Here is a 20,806-nt window from a genome sequence, read left to right as displayed (position 1 = left end):
TATTCACCCTGCAAGCACACTGTATCTCCTATATTTACCTCCATTGTCCTGCATTGCCCCAGTCTACTCCTTCTCTTCCTCCTCTCAGTCATCTGTAAAGCCACCACCTCATCTTAAAGCTCAGAGCCCCAAAATTGCTCAATTGTATCAATGAACAAAAAAAACAAGAACAGCAGGTACAGAAATGTGGAAGACACCAACTTGCATTTCCACTAGAAATTGCTCCGATGTTTTCTGAACAGCCAATCAACAAGCCATAATAACCATAAATGCCAATATAGGTTCAAATGGAGTTAATGGATGCAGGTGCCAGGTCTTTACGGATGAGTGGGAGTGAAAACAAATTCTTGTTTTGGCTTTAAGATTGTAGTGGATGGCAAATGAGTTTGGGCCCATTTTACGACAAGTAAAAATGGAAACTCAAAGTGCAACAAATTCACCACTAAGTCTGGACTTCTTTGGCTGTTACCTAAAATATTTTACATCCAATTTTGCAGTCACGTCTATTTAGTTTAACGACCTTGCTCATTTTCTACCCATAAGTAAAAACCTCCAAGAGGACATAATGGCAATGTGCGATAACAGACCCCAAATGATAGGAAATATCTAATGCCTGACGTAAGTTAAAGAGTCGTGTGAACAAGGTTATGAAACCAGTTGAAAGGGTTGTTTAAGGTGTCAAGGGTTCAGTCCGAGATTTATTTCTCTCACCTGACTGGCTGTTGATCAGACGGTTTGTTGTAAAGCAAGTGAACAGTGATGTGTTGTCATTCTGTATACAGGGATTATTGTAAATCCCCAGACACACTGAAGCCCATCCTCTTTGTTCAGTATGGAAATTCATGCATTGATCTCTATCTGTGTGAATTAAATATTAAACATATTTGTGTGCTTAAAAAAAAAAGGTATGATGATGCGTGTGTGTCTTACTTCAAAAAACAAACATAACTGACTAAACTTGTTTTAATTTTTTTTAGACCATTCCAATACAATTCATACAGCATCATGGGATTTTAGAAAAGCACAAATATGACAAAAGCAGTCATTAGAGAAAGTAAAAATTTATTGAATGAATATATTAGCGTATTATATAATAATATAGTGCAGTATCTTAAATTTGGAAACTAGCCTGACAAATTACAAAATAAGAGGTCATTGAAAGCTGTTAAGCATCTTATTTTTGAAACTTTCAAAAAAAAAGTTTCAAAATAAGACGCTTCTGTTTTACAATCTTAAGAATTTAAAACGTACAGGAACTGAAAACCATGTGTGTAGAAAGACAATCATTGTGTTCCTTGCTCCCATGTTAATGGGTTTTCAATGCAAGTACTACTACAGAGAAACATGTATATTTTAGAAATCAACCTTAGGGTGGATTTAAATGCAGCTATTTTCTTGCCATTCCCTGATGCGTTAACCCACAATAAACACAAATCAAAACATTGTATTGCTCCACATTCCAAGCTCATTGCTTTAAACTGTAACACGTGCTAGTGTCTGGACTAACGTAAGATGACAATGAAACTCACAGAAGCAGACACTGTCATGTTAATGAGTTTGCTCACTTAGTGATTTTTGCTTTGTAATATAATTTCACCTCAGAAATGTAGTTCAGATAGATACAAAATAAATTGTATGAAAAAAAGGACACCTTGTCTCCCGTGGCTACAAGCTACTAAGCCAAAAAAAATGTTTCTGAGGTATGATGTGATTCATCTTGTAATGACACCAGTATAAAAAAACACTGGTATACCTACAGGAGCCCACACAGCACATGTAGATGTCAGTTGTAGATCCAGTGGCTGCTGTTGTCCTCCAGCAGTGAAGCTCGTTCTGTCGAAACCACAGAGAGACTTCCTTCTGGGCGCTCTCCACAGAGTCACTGCCGTGGATCACGTTCCTGCAACGCACAACCAAAACACATTGTTCAGGGCATTCAGACACAGAGCCCATTCAGCTTTTTTTTGGGTTCTTCTTTTTCTTAAACCAGGGATGACAAAATCTGTAGCTACTACCAGAAAAAGAATAGCAACTGTTTGCAACACCTGGATCAGGTGATATGTCAGCATGAAATTAAAAGGCGCTTATGGCGTTTTTCCATTACGTGGTGCCTACTCAACTCGCCTCAACCCGCCTGCAGTGCCCCGTCCTCCTTTTTCCATTATAGATTTAGTACCGCCTCATGTGTGAGGTGAGCGTGGCTGGTCGTCATAGCGACGCCCCAGGAACTGCTGTGACCTAACGTGACACACACACACAAAACGTTGAAGGTGTTGTTGTTTTTGATTCTCAACATGTGATTGTTTGCCACAGCCAGAAACAAATTTAGTTTCAAAAGAAGCTGGAGGCAGCACTAAAAACAACGCTAACTATGTAAAACACGGGGGTTTGTTCAAGACACCCCCCCCCCCTCGTCTGTCCATCGCTAGTAATGAGGACACAGTGTTAGTGACGATTCTCTCCAACCAATCAGTAGTCTGCAGGTTTTCACGTCAACTTTTGGTATCACCTCAGCTCGCTTGGAACCTCGACAAAGGTAATACTAAAAAAAGTACCTGTTGGCAGATAGAGATATATATATATATATATATCTCTATCTGCCAACAGGTACTTTTTTTACCTTATACTACCTTATACCTTATATCTTATCTTACCTGCCCACTTCTACACAGTAATCTCCTCGGATGGTTCCAGGCAGCGAGTCAGCAGGATTGGTCTCTCCCAACATCTTGCGTGCAGTCTTGACCACGTCCAAACCCTCCCACACCTGAACACAGAAATGTACATGACTAGAGCATGCAGAACAAAGCACAAACATCAAATAATGTATGGAGACAACAAATGGCTCAAAACGAGCATCTTTGCTTCAGTCTTTCTATCTAGTGAACCTTAAAACACAACACAATTTCTACTCAACAGTAACTTTTTTTCTTGCTGTATCAGGACAGTAAACTATGACCTATTATGTAAGATAAAAATAATGCTTTTAGCTTCTGTGTACACCCCCGTACAGTATGTGGGAGTCTCACCATTGCTACAATTGTCCAGAGCTCATGTAGCTCATCAGTTCCTTGAAAAAGGCTTACTCCTCAGTTCCCAGTAGTGTTCCCTGAGAAGGTCCTCTGATGCCTGACACACAAGACATACACATTCAATTAAATGTTAAAAAAAAAATTATATAAATTCATTATATTAGCCTTGATAATTATTTGGAAACAAAAGTCCCAGGGAGGATAAAGGCATAAAATACTGCACAAGTTTGAGTAAAATAATGCAGAAGGACAGTTACCATAATTCTTGAGCACCAATTTGAAATCTCTTTCAAAGCGACGCATGATTTCTCCCACCAGTTTGCGCTGCACGCCATCCGGTTTACAGCAATGAAGGTGCGTTCATTTACACCGGTCCAGCCTAGGATCACAGATAACACACAGCAAAAACGCTGACCACAAGTGTTTAAAGTGAACAATGACGGCCACTACACACAACCTAGTTTGCATGCACCTTGGAATAGACTGGTGGAGGCAGCATCATTCATACAAGAGACAGTGCTTAGAAACACAATTAAGTTCTGCATGCAGGATGAAACCACTTATTTTACAGGGAGGGCACATGGACTAACGTTAACGTTCCGATGCTGGTAGTTGGACAAAGTAGCCACTATACGAATAGATTAGTAAACTAGCTGTAGTTTTAACCACACAGTTATATGCACACTTTAACGCGCGACTCTACATTGCCTCTGTTTAATAGACACTTATAGTTAACCCACATAGTTAATATGCGCACTTCAAAGCCTAGCGACCTAACAAAAGCTCTGTTAAGTTATTGAAGGTTTTATGACGCCATCATTTCACCAGTTAACAACTCTGCTCCTTCTTGTAGCTAGCCGAGGCGCCGGTTGAAGTGAGGAAGTTAGCATCTCCTGCTCACACATGGTGGAAACTGTGAGCATATTACCCGGTGAGAAAGTCAACGGAATGGCATTGAACGATACGACGTTTAAACTGATAGAGCACCAACCTGGCTGAATTAAGTAAGACAATACAGACAAAAACAGGCAGATCATTGTCGCCGGTGGACGGAGAATCATGGGACACTTGAAGAAGGGACTAATGAACGTACGGACACGCGCACGTTACTTGTCGTTATCCTAGTCATGAGCCTAGCCTTCCCTAAGCGCGGGCACGTTGTGTGCCCGAGGCTCACGAGCATTCAAGAGCAAATCTAATGCAAACACATGGAAGACCATTTTCGCCCGTATGTTATCAATCAATTAGTCAACCATCTATTTATTTGTCGCGTGAAATTATACAAAACCATTTCAGTGAAATGTAATCTGTCAGTTCTTTAAATAATGAATATGCTATTTATATGATGGGGAAGTTTTAGATGCAATATGGTTGTATGAGGACTAAAACACTGGATTGACATAACACCACATCTAATAAATTTAGGTTTAAAAACATCAAACGTAACATAAATTTGCTGATGCAAAGCATCTTTATTTGTTTGGCTATCAAGCACCTCCATAAAAGGGCCAATTCGGATATATCAAAGCTCTCTGACAAATCTAAATTACGAACAGGAAGTTGCCGTGAACGATGTGGAAGGTGGAATGGTATTGGAAACTTGTGATTATGAGTTCAATATGACATAACCGTGACACAAGAAGATTTCTAATCAAGCAAAATAACATCACGTTTGACTGCGTTGTCACTGATGGAAGCTACTGTCCCTTCCTTTTTTTTTGTACAAATAAGTGATTTAGTCTTTAATGCAGGCAGCCAGGCCACACACACACAAAACACTGACAGGGGCTTTATTTCATCTCATATTAATATTTACCACATTACACAGACCCACATTACACAACAAGATGCCTGCTTCAGATGAAAATAGCACTCCTCTGAGTCCAGGATTTATCGGGAGATTGAGCCGAGGGCTTCCAGTGTACATAAAACACATTTGGTTCAAAACGTCCAAGATTTGCATCTTCAGAACCACAACTATCACACCGCTGTCCCCTCGGTCCTCTGCGTCTCTTGTTCCTGCTTGCGGAAATAGTCTTTGTTGAGCAGGACGTCCCTCTTTAAAGGCAGGGTTGGCTCCTCGGCCACTACGCTGCCTACTGCCTTCTTGTACTGGGCCAGCAGCATAGCGCGAAGCAGGGGCGGGTAGGGGACGTAGCGCACAGGCGGCTCCGGGAGCGGCTTAAAGTCCTTGATCTGGTGCTCCATGTGTTTGGGAACCAGGCGCCAGTCATGGTACATCACCTTGTCTATCTCCTTGACCTCGCTCTCCTGTTTTCCTGCAAAGCACAACATTAAACACAGTCACTACATGAAGTTTATTTGAGTGTAACTCCCAAAAGGCTGCTGAAAATCAAATAAACAGGTTCAATCAATCTTACCTTTGTGGGTGAGGATCCCCCATGCTCTGCCGTGATCCATGTTCTAAAAACCCAAGAATCAGGGGTCATTGGGTTACAAATATCCTATCAGACCTTTTTCACACCCAATTCTACACCTAAGATGATAATACGCAGACTCCACACTCAGTGGCAGTGCATGGATATGTCCCGCTCTCACCTCAGATGTGTAGTCCACCTTGACCTTGGTGATCTGCCAGTAGCTGGCTCTGTGTGGTCCTCCAACCAGGACTTGCGGGTAAAGAGGCGGCCCACCTCCGAACAGCCTCATGCCTGCCAGCAGAGAGAGAGGCGGGTCTCCCTGCGGACATCCTGCCAGGCCAGCACAGGCAGCATCTTTCCTGTGTGAGGCCGCTTCATCGTCTCATAGTCCAGGGCGTACTTCTGGGACTCCCGCGGCCGGACTTCAGCTCTCGGTACGCCCGGATCTTCCGAGCCATTTCTGCTATGAGGCGAAGGCGCTTTTTCTTCGCCATGACTGGCTGATGTGCAGCTGCTCCACAAGCCTCACTGATAAGCAGCGGTTACTCCTACAAGAGGTTACAGTGAGTTATGTAACATTAGCGGAACACCTGAACGTAGCAGCTCTACAGATAAAAGCTGATTCATGTCAACCTGGGAGCATGGATCCTCAGTGGAAAGCATGAACAGCCCTGACGTAACGGTAACGTCAACAAGGCTAACATAAGCTGAGCATGTGTTAGCTAGCGGTAAAAACACCTGATATTATAAACTTCCTTTCCCACACTCACACCGACTGACAGATATTAACATAACCGACTGATTAAAATATTAACTATTGCCAAACTATCGATACTTTTCATACTATGTAATATCCGAATTAAAAATACCTGAATGTCTCTGACGAGCAGAAGAAATTTAACTTGACCTCCGCAAGCGAGGCACACAACTTCCGCTCACTTTGTCCGACGGCAAAGATTCCCCTGTGAACGGCCGGGGAACTTTTGTTCCGCATGCGATAAATTAAGTAGGAGACTTCAGGTAGCTCATTATTATTTCACTGGAGGAATAATGGAAATATTGTTGTTATTAGATAAGATAATAAAGATTTAATAAAGATTTAACATGATTTCTGAATACCCATTAACCAAATAAATGTTCTATAATGTCAGATGCAGTCTCTAAATTACTTCAAGAAATGATGTAGTCTTGGCCTTTTCACAGATTTTACTTCAAAGATTTAAATTGATATGGGTATGGAATTGTCAAGGAAAGTGTTTCGAGGATGTTTTAACTGACTCAACTAACATGGACAGTTGGAACGAAAATTAATCGTTTCCATTTAATGTTAATTTTAACCACACAATGGACAGAAGTTCCACAAATCTAATGTTTATTTACTCGGGAAGTGTTGTATTCATAAAGGAAAATGGTTAAATTCCAGGCCATTTATGCCATTGCATTTAAATGTTACTGCAATATTTGATGTATAATCAAAAGTAAAGAGCAATCCAAACTCTAAGTGTTTATGTGATAATAAGATGATTGAAATTCCCTTGGTACCAGTTTCACTGGTGATTAATAAATCCATACAGCCCTTTGTGCATGTTTAGCATTAATTTTATTTTCAGCTAAAAATCATGCTGATAAGTTATACAGAAAAGGCGGGTAAAGGCCTTCAGATACAGTATTATTAATATGACATGGTACAGAAGAAACACATAGAATTTCTTTCTATTTACAGTACAACAGTAGAAAAAGTGCTTGGATGCATTAATGTGAAGACAAATACTGTGAAAAAGACAAAAATAATAAATCTACTGGACTACAATAACCTCTTGGTGGTTACATTACTAGATCTTTAGGGATAAATCTGATAAATCACACAACTGGACATGATTAAGTGTGTCATATCACTAATGATCATGGTCCTCTGGTACCTTCACAGCTGTTGTTGTGTCAGTGCCTCCATCATCTTAAAACATGCCTTCCTTCTAAAATACATTATCATAGAAGATGCCTGTATTGCATAGTACCTTAAATCTTTGTGTATGTCTACTTAAGATCCTTGAGGAGTGAACATGATCAAAGAATGGGACTGAGGCAGCAGTTGGCTTCAAAATTGTAGCTTCAACATCTGGGTCAAACACTATTTAATACTTGGTGTTGTTTTGATACTCCAAAGAAAGAAAAAAAAGAATTATTTACATATTCGAGCCAGGGGTAACATTCACCTTCTTAGTCAATTATGATCAAGTTATACTTGAATTGATCTTATTGAAAGGTGGCCATAAAGGTTTTGTAGATTACAAAAAAAAAAAAAAAAAAAATCAAAACACCCACAGAAACACTGCAAACCACTCCTGCAGTATAATCTACCAACTGTTGTTTCATGTGCTCAATATGTAAAATAGGTCTGCACAATTCAGGGAAAAATATGAATCACGATTTCTTTATCTTAGAACGGATCTCACGATTGTCTGCCATGATTTCTTTCTCTCACAAAGTGTAATGTTTATTGCACACATGAACCATGACAAAAAAAAAAAATTGGCAATACCAAACATAGATTCGATGAAGAGAAGGGAGAGCATTGCAGCGCTTGGGAGCGCTTTGACACCTATTTTATACAGACCATGTTCAAAACTCACGGAAGAAAGTAGTAGCGTTTGTGATGCAGTTGGCCCGTAAAAATTATTAGGATCAAGTCATTAAAAAACAACAACTTTGAAATACATACATACACACACAATATATATATATATATTTCTAAGTTATTTAAAAATGTAATTGTAAACAGGGTGAATTGAGATCGCAATTTTTTAACGATTAATCGTGCAGGCATTATGTAAACTGTTTTTTGCCATATTTTAAAATTATATATTGTTAGAAACACACAAAGCACACTGAGAGCTACGTGGTAGATATGCTGCAGGAGCAGTGTGAGGAGTTTCTATAACCATTTTAAAACTAATTTTCTGCTGTAAAAACCTCTATCATCATTGGAATATTATTAATGCTGACCACAGTTCTCCTTTAACAAGGAACTTTTTACAGCCAACTGTAAGGCCAACCGGGGCTGAGTGTTGGACACTAGAAGGATTCAGAATAGAGTACGACCTTAATGAATTACAGTCAAGAGGAGTTGGTGAAGGAAGTGATGGAACAAGGCCTTGGGAAAACCAAAAGAACATACTTGCATAAAAAGATCAGTACAAAAAAAACATAAAACTGCTCAGAATATTATATTTTGTCAATTAAAGAAACTAACTTTTAAAAAGTTCTAAAAAACAATAACAGCAATGGAAAGTTACTTTGTGTGGCAGTCTCTTCTGTGTGGCTTGCTTGTCTCATGTTCGTTTTTAAAAGAGCTACACCAAATAATGTATACTACTGCTTACATCTTAAAAAAATAATAATAATAATAATCCAGAGTTTCTACAAACAAGAAGCATAACATTTTAACAGGAGACTTTCTAAATCCATTAACTTCCATAAACGTAACAAATGTTTGACTCGTAACTTTTTTCTCAAGAAATATAGAATTGAATCTGAAAAGGAATCAAAATTGTTTGGAGATGATGGCTGCTCTATGAAACACAAAATGTACTGTATATATTTTAATTGTTGAAGGACTAAAAGTACAGTACATTCAGGTTCATTTCACCTCTTACTAACATTTCTCAAGTTTATGATCTGTCTAAACATTTTTTGATTGTTGTGTTATTGTTAAGTTTTTGCGTAAGAGCTGTAACCTGTGGGTAAGAGATAAAGAATATTTTATGACCTATTGTGTGTAGATTCCACTCACAGGACATAGTGCCCCACTCATTCTCACTTTGGCAACCTAACAAAAAATTTGCAGATGCAAGTAAAACAGGTAACAGATTACTATGATAATGCATTGATAACATTGAGGTTGAGAACAATATACGTTATTTGCATACAGGTTTAAAACACATAAAATATACAGTCTCCTCTTTTTTGAACCCCCTTTTTGCAAATATATCATGATGACCACAAAAATGTGGCCATACTTGACTTCAGTGTTACACTGTACAGTCCATTCCTGCACCATTTCCCTAATCCCCATACATAATTGCAACAAATTATGATAGCTAACAACATAACACCACATTTTTTCACTTATTACTAAAGCTGGTTTGTATACTGAATGTATGAAGCATGAAGATATCTGAATGGCATGAGAGAAGATCACAGTAAAAGCGTGTAGGCAGAAATACTACCTTCACAGTTTTCCACCTAGGTACCACTCCCATCCTGGTTTTTTTCTTCACTACTGGATAACATTGACGTTGAGGAAAGCTTGAGGCAGGTAGGAACACTAGATTAGACACCACAGGACATTAACGTCTGCCAGTGTTTAAGAGGAGTAGCAGTCGAGCTGTCCAGTCATGTCCAGCGGCATCTCTTCCTCTGACAGGCTTCGGGTCAGACGTACAACCCTCCGAGTCACTCTCAGAGGAGGACGGTCCAGCCAAAGGGGGGACAGGCAAGCGTGGGGGGCGCTCGGGCCCGTCTGGGGCTCCATCTGTGGTGCCACTGTTGAGACTGAGCACCCAACCCAGTTTGTTGTGGAGCAACTGGCGAAGGCCGGGCGGCAGGGGTAACACATCCAGGGTGTCCATACAGTCCGGCAGCAGCTGGCGAAGGCGAGCACAGCAAAGGTACAGCAGGGAGGTGGACGCAGAGCAGGATCTGATCACCTTCATGCTGCTCTTCGCTGCTGTGGAGCACGCCATCGGATAAAACCTCTTATTTTGTAGCTCTGTGGCAGCAACACCTAGAACCAGAATGGTGACCATTTTTTATGTTAATGTTTAATATCTTATGTACGTATGTATTACAGTTGGCAAATAATCTCTACTACAGATGTGTACACAGGTATGTTTCATACATATGGCCATATGATATAATACAATGTTACAAATATGCTTAAGAGGCAGTTGTTGAGGTCTGTAAATTGGTACAAATGTGTACACAAATGATTAGGGATGTCCACTCTGATGCTCCAAATCAGTATCAGCCAGATGTGACAGATAAATACATTTTCTTTTTCAACATCATAAACTGTTTTTTTCTGCTACGAGACAGGCCACCTACTCAAGTTTAGTGCCACAGTATTCTTTTTGCTAACCGTTACATAAAAGAAATGTTGACAGTGAGGGACACCACAGAACTAGATCATATATCGGCAGGTATTAGCTTATCAAGATTTTTATTCGTGAATATGTCAGCCAATATGCAAAAAAAACTGCAGTACAGAAATGCCAAACTAGGTTTGAGGTCATTTAGAAAGTGTCTCCATTACATAGTTTGGCCACTAGAAAGCACTGACAAGGAGCTTTTAACTGTATTGTATCTCAGTATGTTTCTATTCAAGTTAGAAATAAAGATTGTTATGTGTTCATGTTGGTACTAACCTATACACTTGCGATTTTTGAAGAAAGTGAGTGTGCCGTGCCACGTGTCCAGATGGATTCCAATGATGCCCCTGTCCGAACCGGGAGGAGAAGTTCATCTTGTCTCCTTTATGAAGTAACAAGCCTGACAAAAGGAAGACAACCACTGATATCCAACTTAGACAATATCCATTGTGAGAAATTACTGCAGCATTACAGCATGTTAATCTTACCAGTGTAAGAAAGACCCCAGCTGTCTGCATCTTTTCCCAGCAGGCTGCAGACGTGTGTCTGTATTTGTCTAGATTGACATCAGAAGTACCGATGCCAACCATCTGTACAGAAATAGAGAACAATTTAGAGGCAAATAATTTGATCTTCCACACACTTAGACAAAACATTTGCTCTAGGTTTGGATTTCTTTAGAAAAAGCTTTACGTAATAACAACGGGTCATGTAAAAAGGGTAGTTTTAGAGTTTACCATGTCTGTTCCATACACTGGGGACGTCATCTTGATCTCCCAGAAGTGCTGCCCTTCCGCCAGCTCTTTGGAGCCACGGATTGCTGCTGTGCCACAGCTGTATTCAGAGTGAAAGTTCACTTTTCGATTGTCGCAGCTCAGTAATGTTGCTGTCGATCGGCTGTTGGCATCCCAAACCAGTCAAACTCTGAAACGTCAGAAGTCATTCGGTCATTTATGGCCAATGAATACAAGAAGTGAAATATTTTTTGTTAACTGTCTTTTTTACCTTGTGTCAATTAGCATACAGAAATGTTATATGCTGTTGTCATTTTCTTACATTCCACTCTCTGAGAACTCTGAGCCAAGCCTTTCTCATCTGACTTAATTGGTATCATGAATTGTTACACTGTTTTCCCCTCCCGATTTATCTGCACAAACCTACCTTGAACCATCCTCCTTTCCTCTGGTGAGGAATGGAGCCATTGTTCCAAAATGTATATGTAATGGCCAATTTGGCTATATATGTTTGTTATGTGTGTAGTGTGTGTGTGGTGGGAGGTCTGCGTAAATGGTTGGTTGTTACGTCACCTGCGCACCTGTTTGTGGTGTTAATTGGAGGTAATAAAGGGAATCACAGGTGAGGTGGATGGCAAATCTGGATCCGGAGGCCACACAGTTTTTCAACCTCAGCTGTGTGAGAGTAATGTTTTTAGATCTTGTCGTTCTTGGCTTTTAATCAATCAAGTCAGTCTTTTTGTATGTACTTTTATCTAAAAATGTGTACAATAAAGGATTAACGTGCGACGACGGCGGACCTCATTATTTGCACCAGCAAGAGTTGGAAAGGGCTTCAGATTTCACCCAGTGGCATTATTTGTGGACAGATTGCCACTAAAGTATATATATATATATTATATATATATAATCTATATGTGAGCAAATCAAAGATCTCAATAATTGGCTTACAAAGGTGTAATTCAAATAATATCTCTTAATGGGCAGCTGTGGCTCAGGAGAGAGCGGTCGCCTACCAATCAGAAGGTTGGTGGTCTGATCCCTGGTTCTGCAGTCCCATTTCGAAATGTCCCTAGGCAAGACACTGAAACCCGAATTGTTCCATGTATAGTGTGTGTGGGTTCCTGTACTTTGTAAAAGCGCTTTGAGTAGTCGTTACGACTAAAAAAGCGCTATACTAATACAGTCCATTTACATTTAATCAACCTTATTATAAATTGGGCTCTTGAATTTGCAGCAGTTGTCTTGTACCTTGGTCATCCTCTCCACAGTGGCAGTCTTTACCTGGTGAAAACCTCGCAGACGAGGTTTGTAGTTAGTCTCAGCCTGGGAGTCACAGCCACAGTAGGACTCTCCGGTGACAGGCACTGCACTGGGGACTGGAGGGACCATCACTGCTGAAAAATCCGCCTCAGAGTCTGAATCACTGTACTGGGGAGAAATAATATAAAATTCAAAAACAGAGTCAAACGGCAGCAACATTGCTTATGTAACACATCACTGATTTTGATGTTAGGCAGCTACAAAGCCAAACTTGGGCACTGCATTGGAAAATGTATGCATTTTCTCTAAAATTGAATAGTGAAATGCAGACATTGTGTTGTATTCTTTTCTGTGGAAAAATGTATTGGTTCTGATACAAAACATGCAAACAACAACATACACTGAATATAATGGCCAAAGGCCAGTTAGAGGCTTTAAGTCTGACAGGGATTCCTGAGGTGAATTTTGTCCGTCTTCTCATGGTGACACATCCTATCTTCAGCAAAAACTCCAGTGTCCACTGACGCTACATATTCGTTCCGAGCTTTAGGTCCAGGGGAAAACTGCAGCCTTTGTATGCTTACCTCTAGGCGGTCATAGCTCCATTCTTCAAGTGCCTGAGCATCAGCATCCCGTCGTATCCCACCACAAACATATCGCCATGCACGACTATTCCTGCTTCGCCTTGACATGGCAGCAACAGAGTCTCACCAATACAAGAGCTTGCCAATCAGTTCAAGTTCAGTTCAGATGCTGGAAGAACAGCATCAGTCCAGCTGCTGAAAGACAAAATGATGGTTACCATCGACACTGAAGTCCCTGTAGCAGTTAACCTGGGTAGCTTTTTACATTGTTGTCCTTTTATATTGCTTATTACAGAAACCCAAATAGTATATACATTCTGTCATTGTGTTACTTATGGAATTATTCCTCTTTTGGCTGGGGATCCCATGAAAAACCCCTTTAGGACCCTCATTTGGGAACCACTTATCTCACCACATTTTATTACACTTTTTCGGTAACGTAGCTACCTTATTACTATTTGAACCTTCATGACACTGATCAGTTTATTTATATTTTTTATACAATCGTATCAAATGCAATTTGGCCCAATGAGACATTTAGTGGGTCCCGTTACATACATACACCTACTGTAACTCATCCTATTTAATTTAGCGCTAAGTAAATGTAAGTAGTCTGGTCCCTGTCTACAGAGCTGTAGTCATCAGTAAATTGGCATGATGTTGTTTTCCTAACTAGCTCTAGTCAACGTTAGCTACCTAGCCTAGCTAACAGGAGCAGCTAACTAACGCATGCATGAACATGTTAGCAGGCTATAACAAGGTCAGAGACATCACAATTGAACTCAGGGTGCTGGCTACGCGTGTGTAAAAGCTTGTCTACCGTGCGTTCGCGTGTTAACGTAACGTTATAAGCCATGTATTAAGGGAAGGGTGTCCCGGGGGCGGAAAAACTTGGCTGGTGCTGCAGATTCAGAACTAGCTAGCGTAAACTAGCTAAAGTTAGTTAGCTTTCGTTAGCTGCGTGCAGCTATCAGTACTGGATTAAATGATTGGGTTAACGTTACCTGCCTGTTGTTCACAACCAGCGTTCACGGAAAATCACTGACAGCACATCAGAGTGAGACGTTGTTGTTCCTGGAAGCCTCCTATTGCTAGATAGTTACGCTGCATTCGGGTTGTGTCGGAATAATTGGAAAAAATAGCACCCTAAGGGAAAAATCACCTTAATGTCCCTCAAGTCAGATCAACAACATTCAGAAAGTCGGCGAAATGTTTGCTACACGAGTCGGCGTCATGTTCTCTCTCTCTGTTCTCTTATACATCCATGGTGCTATTACGCAGTAATATGGCGGACGAAATGTAATTGTAGGTTAATGGTAAAACAATGTTTGTATTAATTCACGTGTTGCATACGTGTTGCATTTTTTTGCTCACATATAAGGTTAATTTAAAATTTCTAATACGTTATTATGTTGTAACCGGTAGTTACTGTCCACGTAGATTGACCTAGTTAAAGCTTTTGTATTTTTACTGTTTGGAACAAAACAGCTGCTGACGCGTAGATTGAAAGTTTTGAGCATTACAATACAATAAATCTTCTCAATAAAACATCTTCTTTGTAGCGTCCATGTTTTTTTAACTACAGTAAAGATCATCAAAAGGAAGAACGACTTCCCAAATCGGTAATGGGAACATCCGAGGAGTAGGTAAATGCAGCATAGGCGACAACTAATTATTGAGTGGCTAGATTGTTCTCTTAATACATCCATGTTATATAGCTTCTTTTTTCCATTGCCTACTATACACCAGTCTTATCGTATACAATAACAGCCAGGTAGGCCATTGTCTCCTTCACAGGAAGTTTTTAATACACAAAGACTCCTGTCAATACATGAACAAGTGGGTTGTTTTTTACAAGAAGTACTTGGCACAAAAAGTAAGGACATTTTTGTTTGGTAGATTATTTCTCTGTGGTAACAAGGCCTTTTGGCAATACATCTTATACCGTTGGAAAGCCCGTTTAGTTCTCTTTCAAATGGTTCCCCATTCCTGAGGAACATGCATTTGTGGGATGAGCAGCAGCGCTGAGTATGTGTGTTTGCGCCCATGAAATATTTGCCAAATCTTCCTGCCAATGCCAAACATCTTATTCTGCCATTGATTTGTTTGGTGTTTAGTGGATTGGATGATTGAAATTGAAGAAACAAGACATATTGGCAATTTAACAATTTATTCATTTCACAAACAGGAGCCTCAGTAGCATGTGAAGAACCATACACAGCCACAACAGTCTGGTACCTCCTCCTCATGCTGGTCACCAGCCTGGTAAACACTGCTGGAAGATGGCATCCCATTCTTCAACCAGCGTTTGACGCTGGTCAGCCAACATGGTTGTGTTGGTCACTTTGGCACAAAAGCACATCCAAGCTGACCCCACAACAAGTGTCCAATGGGGTTGAGTCAGGACTACTGGCAGGCCATCCCATCCTCTCTACTCCCACATTCTGGAAGTAGTCCTGATAACCCTGCCCTGTGGGGGCGAGTGTTGTCATCTTAGAGGACAGAGTTTGGTCCCAGACTGTGGAGATATCGATGGCCACTGGTTGCAGAATCAGGCACCTGATCGTCAGCACCAGGGAGTACCAGAAGCTCAAAACAAGCGGCAATAGCAACAGCAAAGAAAAGCTGTTTGGCATTGACAGAGCGCTCTGCTATTCATCCCATAAATGGTATAACCAACGGTATAATTTATTGCCAGAAGCCCTTTTACCACATAGAAATAATATAATGCACAAACACAAATTTCCTTACTTTTGTGCTAAGTTTATTTAGATGTGATTTAAGTAAAAACACGTTATAAGATCACAAAATAACTCCAATAAAAGTAGAAGTTCTGCATAAAAACATATTGAAATGAGTTATTGTTAGTTATTTAGTATGAAGCTTGTCCACGAGTGTTTAATCATTATTTACATATTTAGTGGTGGAAAAAGTATTCATAATCTGACCATTTACTTAGATAGCAATTAAAAAATGTTCAAAGTGTTACTTATGTAGATTTACAGAAGTACTAGACATCAAATGTACTTAAATGATATACCGGTAGGTTCACAATTTTTAAGTGCGTCTGAAAACCATATGGTCAGGTACCTCCATGAACATTGAAAAAGGTTTTGGTTTGCTGTATCGTTCCTCCTGTTCATACTGGAATACATACATGTGTGGGTCGTTATTGTTGCTCCATAAGCCTCTATTAATACTGTAACTTTATACTGTATATACATATTTACATCATGTCTTGTTGTTGCTGATAGTGTTATCTAAATACAATCATATAAATCATTAAATCATCATTTAAACTCTTAAACTAAACTATTTTGTAATTAAAATCCTAATCTAAAAAGTAACTAGTAACTTGTATGTAGTGGAACAAAAGTACAATGTTGACCTCTGAAATGTAGTGACGTAGAAGTGTAAAATGGAAGAACCCTAAAAATACCCTTAACAAAATGAAAAGAAAGTTAGCTCATACATGTGGGTATCATTGTTTGAAATGCATTTAGCATAATGCATTCTGCTGCATTTGGTTTGCATCAGTAGCTATTTATAGCTCAGAGGATTTGATGTTTAAATGTAAAATTTGCTACAGGGCAGTGTGAACAGCACTGCTCCTTTGTTTTTATCTCTTACATTTCCAGGGCTTTCTTGGATTCTGTGCTGATCGAGTTCCCGGAACATCAAGCTTCTGGAGCTCTTGATTAATCTTAGTTGACTGTCTGAGTCATAGTTCACTCCCAATCCCATTTATGTTTTTATAATTGATGAGAGTGGGGGAAACATGGGACAGCATATGTATCCAGAGTAAAGAGGAAGTGAATGAGTTGCTAACATATGCAGTAGCATTTATTAATCAAAATTCACTGAGAAGACTGTTGAAGCTCCCCAGGTGCTTGTGAGAGTTGCATGCAGCTAGGAAAAAAACAAAGACACTCTTTATGCACCACACAACTATTAACTATGCATGTCTTTGTTTAATTTCAACTTTTAAATACTGCAGCAGGAGGCAATTCTCTTCAATCTTATACGTAGCATATCAACACACGCTTTAATAAAAATTATTATTGAGACAACTCTCATCCCCCTCAGGATGTAATGTAATAACTATGGGATTCCTCATTTCTTTTCTTTCATCTTGCTGTCAATTTTATTAACACTTAATACCCTAGTGCTTGAAACTGTCTAAATGACGTTGGCACGATTAGTTTAGTCATCCTATTAATATCAGCCAAAACAATTACGAGTCAACAATGATGTTCTGGAGGAGGTTGAGTTTTATTTGAAATCTGACAGGCATGGCTGAACAGTGAGCTCTCATCTTAACAAAACAAACAAAAAAATCAAGACCGCAGCACTACAGGTAAACGATGCTAGTGTTTGAGAATGTCATATTAAACAAAGACTTGCACACACATTATTCACTCAGGTCATTCACCACGCACACACGCGGTCAACATGTGGACATCCTCCATTAATAATCACACTACATCCAGAGGAATTCCAAGCACTTAGAACAATTACCCACAGTGCAATTAATCTAACTATACACAGATAATTTATATATTTTTATATTATTATATATATATAGGGTATTCAATAAACAGTGTTCCATTGACAGTTTCATTAAGTCAAAATCTTCATAACTTTCCATAAATAGTGACAAAAAATATGTATTGACAGCTCCTCACCACTGTGATAAAAAAAACTGGTCCCCAAAAAAACATGATAAAATAAAATACTAATGTGCACGAATCTTCAGCAATCTGGAAATGACAATCAAACCCAACAACAGAAAACAAAAAACCAAAAGAGGGGAATGGGCAGTGGGGTAAACGTTGATACCACCTCACAGCACACAGACTGGCTACTACATTTACAGGGGGTGGAGGGACTCTGGATCACTGTACAGGTTAAGATCAGAAAAGAAAAGGAAAAAAAAAAAAGATTTTTCAAGCAGACTGTCCACACATCATCCCACAACAACCAATACGTCTTCATGCCCGTTCAGTACTCACAAGACCTGACACAACTGGATGGCTTTAAACAATATGGATAGACACACCTACTGAGGACACTGCTGTCAAGCCAACTTGTTTCTGTTGCCATCCCATCCTGTCAGACCCATGGGGTGTAATGGAAAGTAGGTGAAAATCTCCTATTTGTTCTTGCTGCTTTGATGTGAATGAATGAGATGGTGTTTGATTCGGACACCTATTATTTTGTAGATAGGATGAGGGCCACGATGAGGCCGTAAAGCCCCAGCACCTCGGCGAAAATCAGGATCAGGATCATGCCCACGAAAAGCCGGGCTGCTGGGCGGTGCCTCTCACACCGGCGTCGCCCACAATGCCAATGGCAAACCCGGCCGCCAGACCACTCAGGCCCACACTCAGACCAGCACCGAGATGCAGGAAACTCCTTTGGAGAGAAACAAAGAAAAGAGCACCGTTATTGCACAGGGAAGTCCGAAACATATCAACATTTACATAATAATAAAATATACTGTATGTTAAACAATTATTTATGAGTCCTCTCCCCCCCCCCCACCATTCTGTTCGGGAACTTTGGGATGCATACGTAAATGTATTCAATCAAATGTTATTGGGGCCACTAGCTGCCCCATCTATAGAGTCCGGATTGGGCTGAATTTCTGTCCGAGCCCAACACAGTTAAAAATCTCCTTTTTTTTTTTCTCTAACTATGACACATGTAGGCTACGTTTTTGTGTGGAAGCCCCCTTTTATTAAACAACTGTAGGAAGGCATTCGGAAATTTCAACAGCTGGGTGCTTGAGCGGTCAAAACATTGTTTATGTTTTAAAGGATTTGTGTTGAGGTGTCATTATTCATCTTGTTATGTAATAAAATGCGAGAAGGACCAAAAATCTGCCAAACCCATTAAGGCTTAGGCTCTCTGGCCTACACAGCCTGTATCGTTTGGTCTTACTGCGCTAAAACTTTTCCAGAACACAAGTTCCGACCAGTGAACTGTTCACTACCTGCCAGCATAACACAGCAGAGAGCCATACAAAACAAACGGGCCATCAGGAAGGAAATCAAATGTTCAGCGAGCACAAGAGCCAGACGTTTTTCTTCGGAGTTGACCAAAAGACATAAAAAGGCCTAAATTTATCATGTGGCTGGAACTAGTGTGGTTAAAAATATCTTACCCACTATTTAACTAATGCATGTCTTGGGGAATTCATTTAATTTTGAGGATTTATTACTTTATTGTTTGGTGAGTTACGGAGGTTGGGGTTTATGTGTGTATGCTTCAACTCAAAAGCACCCAAACTATGCAGAAATGCTGTATGAAATGTTCTCGATTTACACAAATAACGAGCAGAGATGGTGACCTTGTGACCTTTGAACTTGCAATCTTCAGGTCCAAAGGCAAACACTGATCTCAGGGTGCCGCTGTCCAGGGAATGACTCCTCTAGCTATTTGGGCTATATTTTATTGAGTGAGCCTGGGTTGACTCAATCACATGACTTTCATTAACTGGAACTGGACTGAGTCTGGTGTGTTAATGCAGACACACATCTAAAATATGCAGGGCAGCTGTCCACAACACAATGTCTGGTTAGATCTGTGTATGATCGTTTTGCCACACCATGGGCTCGAAGTTGGAACCATTGAGGCTGTAGGCAGGTTCTGATGTCAGGGAGGTATTATCTGGATGGGCACCCAGTAGACAAGTAGCAGGCTTGTGTGAAATGCAGAATTAAAGCTGCTGTGAAAACATTATTTCTTTTTAGAAAATTCTGAGAATTTGTGTACTTGGTTAAGACAACATAAAGATGCCTGTAATGTATTTTCAAAAGATCACTGAATGCCAAACTGATGTTTAAAGATTCTCTATTTAAAATTGACTGCAATGTGTAGATGGGGACACAATTTTAAAAAATAAGTTTATTCAATTTCTTTTTTTTTAGATAGAATTCTGAAATTCTTTATTTTTAATATTTGCTAACACTACTGTACGCAGTAAAAAGTTTATTTGTGGAGGACAGTCTGAAGACGAAGTTGCCCAACATGTGGGAGTAGATAGTAGGGGTGTGCAAAAATGATTCATATTCAAATCGCAGTTCAGCTCTACCGATAGATTGTATGTGTGTTATATATTTTACACCCCTAGTAGATAGGTTAAGATGTTTTTGCAAAAAGAGTAATAGACTTCAAAATTGATACAGGGTAACAGCAGAGCGTAGTTTTTGCTTTATTGGGGCTACAGTTTGGCATAAGTTGCGACGTAGTAGCATGTACGGCTGATTTGTTATACATTTTTTAAGTTTAGAATTTTGGATGACTGTTGTAGCGCCACCATCAGGACAATTAGAACACAAAATCACACTGAATACGTTCAGCATAGTTTGGTGAGTTTTTGTGCATGGGAACATGGATTTCTTAGGAAGAAGAATAAACAGCAAAAACAATAGGGTCCACACAGCTTCGCTGCTCGGCCCCTAATTACATGACTGAAACTGTTCTAATTGACTACTGTATCAGAGCTTCATCTTACTTGTAAAGGGTGACTCTCTCAGAGATTTTTTTGCTATCAGCACAGCCACTACCAGCCCGTAGATGGCTATGATACCAGCCCTGACCACGGGATGATGGACTTCATGATGAGCTCTGGCCGCATCACGGACATGGCAGCGATGCCTG

The 20,806-nt window shown here is 39.9% G+C and overlaps 1 long non-coding RNA gene and 4 pseudogenes across 1 annotated transcript; 1 reads left to right on the top strand and 4 right to left on the bottom strand.

Annotated features, from left to right (window-relative positions):
- Positions 1-32: 32 nt before the first annotated feature.
- On the top strand, positions 33-16,843 carry LOC116685207 (uncharacterized). The gene is made up of 3 exons (XR_004330918.1): positions 33-510; positions 7,466-7,467; positions 16,833-16,843. It is a non-coding gene; the product is annotated as an uncharacterized LOC116685207 (long non-coding RNA).
- Positions 1,685-4,111, bottom strand: LOC116685204 (nucleoside diphosphate kinase 3-like; annotated as a pseudogene).
- Positions 4,826-6,376, bottom strand: LOC116685203 (28S ribosomal protein S34, mitochondrial-like; annotated as a pseudogene).
- On the bottom strand, positions 9,792-14,284 carry LOC116685205 (SPRY domain-containing SOCS box protein 3-like; annotated as a pseudogene).
- A 548-nt stretch (positions 16,844-17,391) lies between the features above and the next one.
- LOC116685208 (V-type proton ATPase 16 kDa proteolipid subunit-like) lies at positions 17,392-20,803 on the bottom strand (annotated as a pseudogene).
- Positions 20,804-20,806: the final 3 nt, after the last annotated feature.

Source organism: Etheostoma spectabile, unplaced genomic scaffold, assembly GCF_008692095.1.
Source record: "Etheostoma spectabile isolate EspeVRDwgs_2016 unplaced genomic scaffold, UIUC_Espe_1.0 scaffold00569626, whole genome shotgun sequence".
NCBI classification, from domain to species: Eukaryota; Metazoa; Chordata; class Actinopteri; order Perciformes; family Percidae; genus Etheostoma; species Etheostoma spectabile.
The sequence above is the reverse complement of the archived record's forward strand: the minus strand, read 5'-3'. Positions and strand labels throughout refer to the sequence as shown.